Genomic DNA, 12,461 nt, shown 5'->3' with positions numbered 1-12,461 from the left:
AGCGAAAGCAATCCAAGTGTTTGTGTAAGTTTATCGATTGCATGATAAAACATTAAGTACACTTAGCTTCAGGAAGCTTGGTCCCTAAAATCAGAAAAGCAATCAAATGAATCGTTTACCTTTGATGATCTTCGGATGTTTTCACTCACGAGACTCCCAGTTACACAACAAATGTTCTGTTTGTTCCATAAAGATTATTTTTATATCCAAAATACATCCGTTTGTTTGTCGTGTTATGTTCAGAAATCCACAGGAAAGAGCGGTCACGACAACACAGACGAAAATTCCAAAGAGTTTCCATAATGTACACAGAAACATGTCAAACGTTTTTTTTTAATAATCAATCCTCAGGTTGTTTTAAAATATATAATCTATAATAATATAATATAATACAGTGGGGCAAAAAGTATTTAGTCAGCCACCAATTGTATAAGTTCTCCTACTTAAAAATATAAGAGAGGCCTGTAATTTTCGTAGGTACACTTCAACTATAAATATAAAAAATCCAGAAAATCACATTGTAGGATTTTTAATGAATTTATTTGCAAATTATGGTGGAAAATACATATTTGGTCACCTACAAACAAGCAAGATTTCTGTCTCTTACAGACCTGCAACTTCTTCTTTAAGAGGCTCCTCTGTCCTCCACTCGTTACCTGTATTAATGGCACCTGTTTGAACTTGTTATCAGTATAAAAGACACCTGTCCACAACCTCAAACAGTCACACTCCAAACTCCACTATGGCCAAGACCAAAGAGCTGTCAAAGGACACCAGAAACAAAATTGTAGACCTGCACCAGGCTGGGAAGACTGAATCTGCAATAGGTAAGCAGCTTGGTTTGAAGAAATCAACTGTGGGAGCAATTATTAGGAAATGGAAGACATACAAGACCACTGATAATCTCCCTCGATCTGGGGCTCCACAAAAGATCTCACCCTGTGGGGTCAAAATCATCACAAGAACAGTGAGCAAAAATCCCAGAACCACACGGGGGGACCTAGTGAATGACCTGCAGAGAGCTGGGACCAAAGTAACAAAGCCTACCATCAGTAATACACTACGCCGCCAGGGACTCAAATCCTGCAGTGCCAGACGTGTCCCCCTGCTTAAGCCAGTACATGTCCAGGCCCGTCTGAAGTTTGCTAGAGAGCATTTGGATGATCCAGAAGAAGATTGGGAGAATGTCATATGGTCAGATGAAACCAAAATATAACTTTTTGGTAAAAACTCAACTCGTTGTGTTTGGAGGACAAAGAATGCTGAGTTGCATCCAAAGAACACCATACCTACTGTGAAGCATGGGGGTGGAAACATCATGCTTTGGGGCTGTTTTTCTGCAAAGGGACCAGGACGACTGCTCCGTGTAAAGGAAAAAATGAGTGGGGCCATGTATCGTGAGATTTTGAGTGAAAACCTCCTTCCATCAGCAAGGGCATTGAAGATGAAACGTGGCTGGGTCTTTCAGCATGACAATGATCCCAAACACACTGCCTGGGCAACGAAGGAGTGGCTTCGTAAGAAGCATTTCAATGTCCTGGAGTGGCATAGCCAGTCTCGATATCTCAACCCCATAGAAAATCTTTCGAGGGAGTTGAAAGTCTGTGTTGCCCAGCAACAGCCCAAAAACATCACTGCTCTAGAGGAGATCTGCATGGAGGAATGGGCCAAAATACCAGCAACAGTGTGTGAAAACCTTGTGAAGACTTACAGAAAATGTTTGACCTCCGTCATTGCCAACAAAGGGTATATAACAAAGTATTGAGATAAACTTTTGTTATTGACCAAATATTCATTTTCCACCATAATTTGCAAATTAATTAATTAAAAATCCTACAATGTGATTTTCTGGATTTATTTTCTCATTTTGTCTGTCATGGTTGAAGTGTACCTATGATAAATTAAAGGCCTCTCTCATCTTTTTAAATGGGAGAACTTGCACAATTGGTGGCTGACTAAATACTTTATTTGCCCCACTATATCAACCGCAAATGTCTTTTACAGTAGGAGAGGGAAAAGCAATACCTATCCAAATTCTGTAGAGAGAGCAAAACTCATGTGACCACTTGACGCGATGTTATCGTTTTGGCTCATTTTTCAAAATAAAATCCTGAAACTTTTTCTTGTATGACTTGACACCTTGAGGAAGCGATAGGAAAATGAATCTGGCTCATATCCCTTTAAATTCAGCAAAGGGAGGCTATGGAACATGGAGTTTTCAAAATAGAAGCCACTTCCTGTTTTAATTTTCCTCAGGGTTTCGCCTGCAAAATCAGTTCTGTTATCCTCACAGACAATATTTTGACAGTTTTGGAAACTTTGTTTTCTATCCAATACTAATCATATGGATAAATTAGCAACTGAGACTGAGGAGCTGGCCGTTTACAATTGTTACGATAAACTAGGAGTGGTGGGTGGAATCAGGCGCAGAGAGCAGGGTTCAGTCGTTTGTCAAATTTATTCACCAGCACAACAAAAACGGTCACGCCAATACACAGGGCGGATACAAGTTGCCAGGCCAAACAACAGGACAAAAATAGTCCGGAGAAATAAGACACGAACAAATAACACCATCCAACACAGAGTAACAAGAAACAAGCCCGCACAAATACCCAGCAGGCCTAGTGCCCTTAAATAACCTACAAACAAACCCTAATACAAAACAGGTGTACCCAATTACCCAATAACCAAAAACAAACGGAAAGGGAATCGATGGCAGCTAATAGGCCGGCAACGACGACCGCCGAGCACCGCCCGAACAGGAAGAGGCACCATCTTCGGCGAGGTTCGTGACAACAATGGGCAACTTTTCATCCAAGCTACTCAATACTGCCCCTGCAGCCATAAAAAGTTAATAAATAAAACAAAAAACAATAAACACGAAACACAAACAACGCAACAACATGAAACAGACTTAATAACACCTGAGGAAAGAACCAAGGGGAGTGACCGATATAGGGAAGATAATCAAAGAAGTGATGGAGACCAGGTGAGTGTCATGAGGCACTGGTGCGCTTGATGATGGTGACAGGTGTGTGGGATAATCAGCAGCCTGATGACCTAGAGGCCGGAGAGGGAGTAAATGTGACAATAACATCTGCTAAATATGTGTATGTAACCAATAACATTTGATTTGATTATAATACACCACACAAGAGAACAAGATGTAGATGTATCAATAAATGATGGTTGAAGCCGAAAAGGCTTTCGACTGTTTTGAATGGTCTTTTATATTCAAAACTTTGAAAGCCTTCAAATTTCCAGTTGAAAAAATAAATTTCATACAAATATTATATTAATATCCTGAAGCAAAAAAATACACAAATAATATATTTCCTGACGAATTTGCTTTAGAAAGGGGCACAACACAGGTATGCCCCCCTCCTGTTTGCTTTGCCAATTGAACTGCTTTCAGAAATAATTAGACAGGACCCAAACGTAACAGGTGTCAGTATTGCTAAAGATGAGTGTAAACTAAACTTATTTCCCGACGATCTCCTGATATACTTCACAAGTATTGAAAACGCAATGACCTTGTCACGGCCGTTAAAAGAACTGGACCAAGGTGCAGCGTGGTGAGAGTACATTTTCTCCTTTACTCAAAATGACGCCGACAAAACAATAAACAAAGCAAACCGTGACGCTTAAGGCTATGTGCCATCAAACAAAGTTAACTTCCCACAAACACAGGTGGGAAAAAGGGTAATAAGTATGGTTCCCTAATCAGAGACAACGATAGACAGCTGTCCCTGATTGAGAACCATACCCGGCCAAAACATTGAAAATCATAGAAACACAAAACATAGAATGCCCACCCCAACTCATGCCCTGACCAAACCAAAATAGAGACATAAAAAGGATCTCTAAGGTCAGGGCATGACAGACCTCCTTGTTAAAATACTTTTATCAGGATATAAAATAAATGTGGAAAAACTGAAATAATGGCAATATGAAAAATAATAACTCAAGATTTAAAACAATCCTTTATTAAGTGGACCACGATGCTTAATAAGTGACAACAACCAAAAAATATATAGAGACTTTATCCTGTTACTTAACAAAATGAAAGCAGATGTGATTAACTGGAACAATCTTCCCATAAATCTTACAGGTAGAACAAACCTTTTTAGAATGGCAAGTTTTTATATTTGTTTTTGGTAATACCAGTTACCCCACCGAAGACGTAGTTTAAAAAAAGTATATTTGGTCATAAGACTTTATATGTGCAAATAAAACTGAGAATAAAAAGGAAAGTTTTACATTGTCCTAAGTCGGAGGGTGGTTTTAACCTTTCGGACCTGGAATTGTATCAACTCGCCACCCAAGGCTTTTATGTATAACATATTGGTAAATACACTAAAGAGGAACAATGGGTACAGATTGAAGATTCAAATGTTTTATGTAACTAGGCAAGTCAGTTAAGAACAAATTCTTATTTACAATGACGGCTTAAGAACAATGGGTTAACTGCTTTGTTCAGGGGAAGAAGGACAGATTTTTACTTTGTCAGTTTGGGGATTCGATCTAGCAACCTTTCAGTTACTGGCCCAATGCTCTAACCACTAGGCTACCTGCCACTAGATGGACCAAACGAAACGCTATACAACTAGTGCTGACAGGCAACTATACATGGACAAGATCCCACAACACAAATGAGGAAAATGGCTACCTAAATATGATCCCCAATCAGAGACAACGATAAACAGCTGTCTCTGATTGGGAACATTATCAGGCCAACATAGACATACAAAACCCCCTAGACATACAAAAACCCTAGTCATACAAAAACTAGAGTACCCACCCTAGTCACACCCTGGCCTAACCAAAATATATAAAAAACAGAGATATCTAAGGTCAGGGCGTGACAGTAAGATATACAAAACCTTGCAGAGAGCCTATCCAATTGACAATCTCATAGAAAAAATATAAACTATTGGAACCAAGACATAAAAATAACTGATATTGGCACAAGATGCAGAGAGTGTTGGAACATAACAAACAACATTGCAATTATGAACGAAAATGTACACTTAATCCAGTATAAACTAATGTATAGAATTGATTATACAAGAGACAAAATTCACGAAATCTACAGCACAACGGCAGAGTCATGTCTTAAGTATAAATGAACAATGACTCAATAGTTAATGCCGTCTGGGAGTGCTATAAAGTCCTAAGGTTATGGGCAAAGTTAGAAAAATGTCTGTCAGAAGTCGTACGATGTAATTTTACTTTTAGTCCGTCTTTCTGCATATTTCAAGACATGGTATAATGGGTGTGGCGAGATACCCAAATGGGTTGGACAATACTATTTTCGTCACTCATATTGAATAAGCTATTACTTAAATACTGGAAATCAAATGATACTCCAACATTAAGAGAATGGAACAACTACTAGAGATGAATATTGGCTCACTATTTGGCAAACACTGACCAGTTATTGCACAATTTTACCAATGATATATAACGGTTTATGAATGGTATATAATGCATTTATATATGATTAAATAATCATTAAAAACTTAATTATAACCCCTTTATAAACCCTTTACAAACGGAACCTTATTGCAAAGTGTTACACCAACAGGATATTGCAGCCAAGTCTAGTTATTCACCAATGTTTATAATGTTTAGAAGGTATCTTCCTTTTCTATGTGCGTCATGCTATTTCTAGCCTGCTATGCTGTGTATCACTCGCCTCGATAGGATAGGCTATCATATAAATTATGTTCATATTTTTAGAATGTGAAATGTCAGAATAATAGTAGAGAATCATTTATTTTGTTCATCACATTCCCAGTAGGTCAGAAGTTCACATACACTCAATTAGTATTTGGTAGTATTGCCTTTAAATTGTTTAACTTGGGTCAAACGTTTCAGGGAGCCTTCCACAAGCTTCCCACAATAAGTTGGGGGAATTCTGGCCCATTCCTCCTGACAGAGCTGGTGTAACTGAGTCAGGTTTGTAGGCCTCCTTGATCACACACGCCTTTTCAGTTCTTCCCACAAATGTTCTATGGGATTGAGGTCAGGGCTTTGTGATGGTCACTCTAATACCTTGACTTTGTTGTCCTTAAGCCATTTTGCCACAACTTTGGAAGTATGCTTAAGGTCATTGTCCATTTGGAAGACCCGATTGCGATCAAGCTTTAACTTCCTTACTAATGTCCTGAGAAGTTGCTTCAATAAATCCACATAATTTTCCTACCTCAAGATGCCATCTATTTTGTGAAGTGCACCAGTCCGTCCCTCCTGCAGCAAAGCACCCCCACAACATGATGCTGCCACCCCCGTGCTTCACGGTTGGTATGGTGTTCTTCGGCTTGCAAGCATCCTCCTTTTTCCTCCAAACACAACGATGATCATTATGGCAGAAAGTTGTATTTTTGTTTCACCAGACCAGAGGACATTTCTCCAAAAGGTACGATCTTTGTCCCCATATGCAGTTGCAAACTGTAGTCTGGCTTTTTTATGGAGCAGTGGAGCAGTGGCTTCTTCCTTGCTGAGCGGCCTTTCAGTTTATGTCGATATAGGACTCGTTTTACTGTGGATATAGATACTTTGTACCTGTTTCCTCCAGCATCTTCACAAGGTCCTTTGCTGTTGTTCTGGGATTTATTTACACTTACCGCACCAAAGTACGTTCTTCTCCAGGAGACAGAATGCATCTCCTTCCCGAACGGTATGACGGCTGCATGGTCCCATGGTGTTAATACTTGCATACTATTGTTTGTTCAGATGAACGTGGTACCTTCAGGCATTTGGAAATTGCTCCCAAGGATGAACCAGATTTGTGGAGGTCTACAATTATTTTTCTGAGGTCTTGACTGATTTCTTTTGATTGTCCCATGATGTCAAGCAAATAGGCACTGAGTTTGAAGGTAGGACATGAAATACATCCACAGGCACACCGCCAATTAACTCAAATTATGTCAATTCCCCAGTGATTTTACCCACGCACCGCTACTGGTGCTGTATAATGCATCTAGGAAGAAATGGCTAAATGCATAAGGAAAAAGAATGCGCTATTCTAAAATAGGGCTTAATGGCAGAATAGACAGTGTATTCATTCGTGAGGAATAGTCATAAATCGACATCGTCACACAAGCCATGAAAATGATGAGTTAGCCATTTGTGAAGAGAATAAAAAAATGTATTCTATCAAGACACAAGAAGTGCATGACAAGGACAGCTGGAGCGTATCTGATTGGTAGGGCTAAACTTGAAAAGCAATTGAAAATGGTGAAAAACATCTCATACTACATTCACATTCAAGTGAGATTAAAACAATATGGTTAATATAGCTGATCCATTTTAGTCCCATTATAGCTGCAAAATATAACTTTCTGGGCAACCCGACCAATTTCACATGGAAATGTCATTCCCATTGACGGCAAGTCTAAGAAGCGGTAGGTCTGTTCTATGTGCTCTATTTCTATGCTTCCTGTTCTTAAATTATGTTTTTGCATCTTTTATTTTCAGTTTTGTACACCAGCTTCAAATAGCTGAAAACACAATATTTTTGGTTATGGAAAATGTATTTCACAGCGGTTTAGATGCAATGATTAGGTGCAATGACTCTCTACTTGCTTGTTTTGTCATATAAACTGAAAGTATGCAAACTATTAGAATTTTAGCAACCAGGAAATGGCAGAGCGAGTTCTGCCTGGTGCACCTTTGATATTGTAAGGCAACATATTTTGTTTGCGCAACATTGCGATGTTGACGCATGATTCATTTTCATGAATTTCATAAAACCATAGCAATATCATTCAAATCGACACAAACATAAAATGATGGCTGATAGTATATTTGTTGAATGTAAAGAGCATTCCAAACCAGAAACATACAAATAAGACAGGTATTGTGCACTTCTCACCAACTGTTACTTCTGTCCCAAGGCTGTGTTTACTTCCATACCGCCAGTAGGTACAAAAGTACCGTTGTGGTAGTTCTGTTCTCAGTCTATTTAATTTACACTAAATTACCCTAGAAATGTAATTACAGCTGCTAATGGTAGAGGACATACACTGAGTATACAAAACATTAAGATCACATGCTCTTTCCCTGACATGGACTGACCAGGGGAATCCAGGTGAAAGCTGTGATCCGTTATTGATGTCACTTGTTAAATCCAATCCAATCCGTGTAAATGAAGGGGAGGAGATTTTTAAACCTTGAGAAAATGTAGCCATGGATTGTGTATGTGTTCCATGCAGAGGGTGAATGGGAAGGACAAAATATTTAAGTGCCTTTGAACAGGGTATGATAGTAGGTGCCAGGCGCACCGGGTTTGTGTCAAGAACTGGGAAGCAATCAACACCTTGTAGAATACATGCCTTTGGAGGGGGTGCAACTCAATATTAGGAAGGTGTTCGTAATGTTTGGTATACTCAATGTATACAGCATAAGTTGTTTGTCGTTAAATATGGTCTCTCTAACTCTATCAATCTCTGAGTAATTAGGGAAAAAAACAAAAAAGTGTTACTTTTGTCCGAGTCCAATCTGAGGCACGAAACTAGATGAAAACATGAACTCATTACCTTGATGCTTTTCTGTTAAATTTAACCCTTCTGTAAACCAAGCAGACAGCAACAGATGATCATCAATTCGCTGTGCATATTAGATCCAGGCACAACGGTCTTCACCGGTGTAACGAATGAGACCAAATAAATTCCTGACATTCCTCGCAAACCCCATTTTTGCCAGATCTTGGACTGTTGTTGCATCGCATGCAGTATCACAACAGCTTCTTGTCACTTGACTGCCATTCAGATGATGAAGTGTGAAAATATCACGGTGTAATTAAACAGCTCGACACCAAATGCGCATCCAACAAGTATTATGCATAATTATTGAAGAACCACGTAATGACAGTACCGATTTAGATTCTAAGTATCAAGGTAAGGTGACTCTCTGTCAGAAGCAATCCATTTTGCAATCCCATACATTTTTGGGGACTTGTGCATCAATGAAAACTGTTTTCACCCAGTAACATGAGGAGAAACAAAATGCTACGTAGTTACACTGCATTTCTCAGATATCTATACAAAAGATTATCTGACAGCTAGATCCAGGATTCATACCGGGTTCAAGTTCAAGGTCTAAATTTAACCAATTAATGCTTAAAATATGATATAACAAGTTCTTACCCTGCCGTAAAATGCAAGGACAGAAAAGTCATGTTTTATGTCACACGATTTTGGACAAATTCGTCAAGACACCAACCATGAGAAAGGGTTCATCTTAATGTATTGACATTAAAAAAATTGTCAATGACTTATCAACAGCTGTTTCAAGTTGTTCAGAAGGAAATCTTCACTGGTACCCTACTTTATAGAAAGAACAATTACCATTCACCAACTTCATCAGGACATTTTTGTAGGACCATCTTTCCCCCCCCTGTCCCCCTTTCCATTTCACAGTAAATTAGATTCCACACTTGAGAGCAGGGCCTTAGTCTGACAATGTCATTTCTCAGAAAGAGTGTGTCACAAAGTCAGAAGTAGGTCAGAGTAACCAGGCTACTCACATGAGTTGGCCTCCATTCAGGCTTCAGCAGATCCATCTCTCTGTTGGTTTCCTCTATTTGTTGATGTCTGTCCCCAAGGCAACTGACAGCACAGTGCTGTCTGGCTGTGTAGATTAGCCTAGAATGAGTAGGTAGGTTAGGGTTTCTGAGTGTGGCAAGAATTTCTAAGCAACATTGAGTTCCCTTTCAGTCAGTCGACAACATACTATGGGGAATCGCACTAAACTGTCTTACATTGCGCAAACTAAATGTTCCCTTAGTGGTAGAGCGTGCTCACCCCCTGGATGTTGTGTGCTGAAGTTTGTATGGTTCTCATAAGGTTCCTAATCACAAACATTTAGTCATTTTTTGGATTGCTTTGCCTGGCTATAGCACAAACTAAGATGGCAAACGCGACCGAAAAGTTAGAGGATAACAAGCCGGTTTCAAGTTCGAGACCATGCCCCAATGAGGTCAAAACTACTCACGTTTGTTGTCTTGTATGTCTTAACTCGGTGCATTCTCAGGCTGTCCTCAAATCAGTTTGTGTGTGGGACTAGGGGACGGCGCAGCACAGGTTCTCTTGACAATTGTGTAGCATTTGTTAGGGGGCTTGGTGTTTCCCAAAAGTGACTTCCTCTCCCGGGTGACCGTACCTCGGCTGAGCCTGAGTTGAGGAAGCAGAGAAGGATTGGGTCGTTGGTCGAGTCAAATGTCTCTCGGTTCCTGTGCTCTCTGTCACCGATTATGTAAGGTTAATCAAAGAGAGAGATCGACCAGGTTCTGTGGGTCTCCCCCCACCGCCCGAGTCTGCCTTGGTTAAGCACCGCTTGCCTCTCTTCCCAGACTTATCGATGAGGGTCTGGGTCCCACCTTGGTGATCCAGTCCTACATAAACTTTCAAGACCAGGCTAGCTAACAAGCACTGCATGGCATGCTAGCCAGGTTAGCTACTTTGCCAAGGTGAGCTAGCTACTGCTGGCAATTCTGGCTTCCTAACGGTGGAATTACTTGGGTAGCTCTGCAGTCAACAAGACTAGCTAGCCTAGCTTAGACTAAAAGCCTGATCATGGATAACATCGGCTAGCATGCATAACTTCTGGTGAATGAAACTTTCTATGGTTCCCGCAGCATTATGGCAACCCCATTCCTATTTCAAATTCCTGAATTTGGAGGGAGTGGAGAAAGCGGGGATGAGTCACCTGTTCGCACCTCCACAAAAATATTACTGTGACGAAGCACAACGTGTGTTGGAAGCTTGTCCACATTTAATGCCCCCTTTGTTACGCTGTGTTCCATGGTGTTCACAGGGTTCAAGGGGTATATCAATCTCCCCAGGGTGAACATATTCAATTGGGCGATTCGCTCTCTTCCACAAGGGGGCACACCTCCCAATAGGGTCACTGCTGGGATTCATTGCTGATTTCTGCCTCTAGCTAACTAGTCCCTATGGGGTGCCAAGTGGTACAGGTTAGGGGTTCTATAGGTGATTGGTTTCATTCCTCAGAACAAGACCCAATTACGAATCGCCCCAGAATGGGTCCATTTTTCAGAGCTTTCTGTCCATTTTCCAGGTGGGTTACAAGGTGCTGTGGCATGATATCGCTTTTTTCCTGGGTCTATTTTTAATACATGCAGTCTAGCACTGGGTGTCAGACAGTTACTGGGTCGCATCTTACCGTCTAAACCGAGTGGCTCGTTGTGAAAGAAGTACCCCCAAGTGGCACTCGGGGTATGTTACGGATTGGTAGAGCCCTTGAACCCAGAGTGGACCGGGTTTCAGGCAAACCTGGGTGAATAAGCACAGTTGTGTCAACCTAAAGTTCCATAGTGTTTCTGGGTGTCAAAAGTGTTGCGTCTCTTACATGTGGGGTCAATGAAGTGTCTCTTCTCCACATTGACACGCGGTGGTCGACAATGGTGTAAAGGGAAAAATAAACAATCTCTCCAAAGTGGCATCTCACAGCATTGAAGGTCCCCAAGAACATATTGGCTTCCATCATTCTTAAATGGAAGAAGTCTGGAACCACCAAGACTCTTCCTAGAGCTGGCTGCCAGGTCAAACTGTGCATTCAGGGGAGAGGGGTCTTGGTCAGGGAGGTGAACAAGAACCCGATGGTCACTCTGACAGTACACTAGAGTTCCTCTGTGAAGATGGGAAAACCTTCCAGAAGGACAACCATCTCTGCAGCACTCCACCAATCAGGCCTTTATGGTAAGTGACCAGACGGAAGCCCCTCCTCAGTAAATGGCACGTGACAAGTCAACTTGGAGATTGAGCTTTTTGGTCTGAATACCAAGCGTCACACCTGGAGGAAACTGTTACTGTAATTTAATTATGCCAATGTGTTTTCATTCATTGAAAACCCTTAATCTATTTTATGAGAATTTGTAAGATTCTTGTTTGCATAAAATAGACGTAGACCAGCCATTTCAATAATAGGTAACAGAATTTATTCTCAGAGCGCGCTGCCACTTTACCACGAGCAACAGTTTATATACAATAACATGATGTCATTTCATTGCTTCACAGAATCCCCTCCTCCCGACCGGGACAAAGTGAGGTTAATAGTTCATTCTAACTTACTAACACACTCACAGGTCACACAACATAACTGAATTAACTTTTGACCCCCCAACATTATCGATCACCACTTAGATGACAGTGCTAACAGAAAACCTAGGAATGCACTCACTTCCTTATCTAAAAACCCCAGAGCTCAGTTTCGTCGGTTCAACCATAGGTTAACTACCTTATCTGCTTACTTAATCCACAACCCATTAGTTTCTGCCTAGTTGGAATGGTGTTCATTAACTTTAACTACTCCTTGTCCATGTCATACAATCCCTTCTTATGAACTCATATTGTTAATCAGATATAATAAAACAGAGTACAAGTTTACTTAGTTACAGTTCCAATTAAAATGATTTGTTCAGTCATTTAATCATA

Source organism: Oncorhynchus keta, chromosome 2 (assembly GCF_023373465.1).
Source record: "Oncorhynchus keta strain PuntledgeMale-10-30-2019 chromosome 2, Oket_V2, whole genome shotgun sequence".
Lineage (NCBI taxonomy): Eukaryota > Metazoa > Chordata > Actinopteri > Salmoniformes > Salmonidae > Oncorhynchus > Oncorhynchus keta.
Note: the sequence above shows the minus strand (reverse complement) of the source record.